Source organism: Belonocnema kinseyi, chromosome 3 (genome assembly GCF_010883055.1).
Source record: "Belonocnema kinseyi isolate 2016_QV_RU_SX_M_011 chromosome 3, B_treatae_v1, whole genome shotgun sequence".
Classification (NCBI taxonomy): domain Eukaryota; kingdom Metazoa; phylum Arthropoda; class Insecta; order Hymenoptera; family Cynipidae; genus Belonocnema; species Belonocnema kinseyi.
In genome coordinates this window covers 71,244,834-71,248,454 of record NC_046659.1, presented here as the reverse complement: position 1 = coordinate 71,248,454, position 3,621 = coordinate 71,244,834, and the positions used below count along the sequence as shown (strand labels likewise).

The window sequence follows — 3,621 nt, the reverse complement described above, 5'->3', positions numbered from 1 at the left end:
CTTTTTCGACTTATCTGATATTGTTTTTAAATATTTTAAATCTTTTCGAGAAACCTAGAAAAACTTATTTATTTAAACTTAATGCAATTGAACCTCGAAACTTAAAAAAAATATAGTTATTGGGAATTTTTATTTACTAATTAGAATTTGCCTGAAATTTTTGTTTTTTCTTAACTGAAAATTATTTTTTAGTTGAAGATTCGTCTTTTTGGTTTGAAAATTTATCTCTTTTGGTAGCAATATTTTTTGGTTAAAATTCTAACGGTTTGGTTTAAAATTAAAATCTTTTTTGGTTGAGGATTCAACTATTGTATTCAACTATTGTATTTGGACTAAATGATTCATTAACAGATTCAGTGAAACTCAGACGAAATAGGCTTTCAGAGAGAGGTTTACGAACCGTCCACAATTCAAAACGGTATGAGCTTCAAGGTACACACACATGTGGCACCTGTACAGGACATCAGGTGTACCTATCTTGATTAACAGTGGACTGTCACAAACGCCTATGACTTATCACAAAACAATCTACCGAAATCGCTCCATAAACTGTTATTTACTATGGGATATCGTGACAAATATAATTTCCTTCCACATTTCTTGTATCAATTAAGGATGACAGCTAAATACTGCTGCTAGATTCTGATTTGATCAATTCCAACGTCCCTCTCTTAATTTTGCTGTTTTCTGCTGATGGACTAAATTAATAGAGCAATAAAACAAACCTAAAACTGCAAGCTTTTATATAGGAATTTTTATCAATCTGTGATGGTATATTTGTTTTCAGAGATTATTTAAATATTTGGTTTAAAAAAATAATATTTCCTTCTCGTTGTGTGTACTTTTTTATTTCAACATTTTTTCGCATCGAAATTTTAATGATCTCAATTAGATCATAAGTTATAAAGATTTAAACCAAAAATGTGGGGGTTTTCGAAAAATAAAGCATAAAATTCAAATACCCATAACCTCGTAGAAGGTTGTTTTTCATGAATCAGAAAAAGTTGTATCGCTTAATTTCATCTAAAATTGAACAATAAAAAATGAAAAAAAAAGAATATTTGTCTAACTTTTTTTTACATCTAGCTTCGTTTTTAATTAAAACACAGCGTTTTGATTTTTTTAAACCAGAAATCGACTTTTTCAATAAAGGTTCCGACTAAGACTTGGTTTTTTATTAAAAAATAGATATAAGACATCAAGAATATAAAATCAAGAGAAACATTAATGGCGTTCGCACCAAAACTTGTTTTTCTTTTCATAGTCAAAAATTTTGTTTATAGTTTTTTTATCGATTCCTGTAATAGGTTTTAGCAGCCATAGAAAAATCGGACTTTTGTTTGGTTCTGTTAGAAAATTTATCTTCTACGTACAAGATTGAGTTTCTCGAATAAGTTTCTCCAAATCTGATTGTCTTCCGAATGTCAAATTTTTTTTTCAGAAAGTCGAAAGCGTGCAAAGATTTTATTTTATTTTTATTTTTAGTGCAATAAAAGAATAAAAAATAAAATTCGATATTCTAGAAGTTTGAACCTTCGATAAAATAATGAAATGTTGGAAAATCTTGGAATTCCTTCAATTCATTGAGTTTTTTGAAATATTTGAGATCATTGCGAAATTTCTAAAATCCTCATGCAATCTTGAAATCTTTGTGAAATATTTTTGAATATTCAAAAGAATTTAATAATCGTTTAAAATGTATTAAAACCTTTGAAATCAAGTATAGTGAAATTCTTGTTGATATCTTTTTAAATCCTTATGAATACTTGGAAATATTTGTGAAACCTTTCTGAAATCTTTTGTATTTGTATGATATCATTAGGAAATTTTTGTGAAATCTTTGAATTTTTTATGAAATCTTCCTCATTTCTTTTGTATAAACTTGAAATCCTTAAAAAATTTGAAATATTTTAAAATCTTCTAAAAAAATTGAAATCGTTTTAAATCATCGAAATGCTTTTAAATCTTAGAAATCAGTTTTACTATACTGTTTTTAAAATCCTTAACAGCCTTGAATTTTTTTAATGTTTTAAAATAATTTAAAATGTTCTGAAAATTTGTGAAATCGTTTAAAATCTTTCAAATGTTTTGAAATCCTTTATGTTATTTTAAAATAACAAAAAATAAAAGCTATGGCTCTTTGTAATTTTGAAACTGAATTTAAATCGAAAGTTCATGCTAATAATTTTTTAATTTGTATGTTAAATATTATAAAAATGGTTGTAATTTAGCATTCTATATTAGCGGAAAAGAAATTAAAAACTGATAGAATTATTCATAATTTTGCAGTTTGTTAGTTGCATTCTACAAAATAATTGCTACAGTTTCCAAAAAGCAAGATTTATTCTAAAAGAGATTTTTCTTTCACATAATGGACTAAAAGATTTAAATTACTCTTAGCACTTCAATAAAATAACTGTCTCAAAAGAAAAAAAAATTCAAATGAAAAGTTAATGGAGATTTTCAGGTTTTCAAGGTTTACAAAAATCTAAGGCCAATTCCAGGTTTTCAAAATTTTCAAGGTCCCTGAACACCCTGAATTTTAAAACCTCGTTTATAGTGAAAATAATTGATATATTTTTTATATATTTCGACTAAAAAGATAAAGTATTATGTAAGAAGACAGGGGATTTAAAATTTCAAATATCATCCTTAATTAATGGACGTTCCCAAATTAGGTTTTAAAATCAACAGTTTCTTTTTTTGAAACTTATTGTTATGCTCCACACTTCAAATAAAAAATTAAAGAAAAACAATGTTTGCTCTCTATATTATAATCAATAGAATGTTTACTGATTTGAATAAGGTAATAATTGACTTAGTTTATGATAGATCCCTGATTTAAAGTCAGATAGTGGAATTGCAAAATTTGCATGAACTTAAATTAAACAATGAAGAGTTTTTTATTGTTAGATTGTTTTATGCATTGTTTTTTATTTGCACCTAACGTTGAGATCAAACGATTCAATCAGCAGCTTGAAGAATGTTATTCTAAAATTTAAACTGAAGCGTCGAAGTGGATCGAACTAAGTAAAGGGGTTCATCAAAATGTTATTGGCCCAGGACATTTCCTCGGATCGCTGCTCCTCCCGAAGTCTCCCGTGTACGTAGTAAACTTTATGTAAAGGTTTGCTAACTGAAAGGGCCATTGGAAATCCGATGGCTTACATTGCAACCATGATATTTACACTGCAACGTTTTCCAACATTATAGGTTACTTAGCCTCATTAGTTGGTTGAAGTTTGGATTCCATCATAGAATAGTTAAATTCAAAGCAATGTGGCAATTAGCATTGAATCAAGAAGATACTGGTTTGAACACAGACGATTCAATATTATTAGGATAAAAGAAAATGTTGTCTTGTCTCCTCGCTCGATAATGTATTTACCTCGCGCTCTCCGCTCGGTCCTTGCATTATCCTCCACATTTGTGCACAGACCGAGATGCGAAATTTTCTACATTGTATGTTAAAAAATATTATATCAAATTCCTATTACAATTTCTTTTCGTGTGTACCTTGGTTTGGCACTGCTTATTCAGATATTGCAAAATAATGTTCACATTTTATTTTTCCTGATCCTAATAGGACCTTGTTGTATTAGTTTAATCCTTTTCCCCTTT

At 27.9% G+C, this 3,621-nt stretch overlaps 1 protein-coding gene across 1 annotated transcript in view; it reads right to left on the bottom strand.

Moving 5' to 3' along the window:
• Nucleotides 1-3,621, bottom strand: part of LOC117170239 (collagen alpha-1(XVIII) chain-like) — a 611,475-nt gene that overhangs the window by 47,470 nt on the left and 560,384 nt on the right. The gene's annotated exons all lie outside the window — the stretch shown is intronic.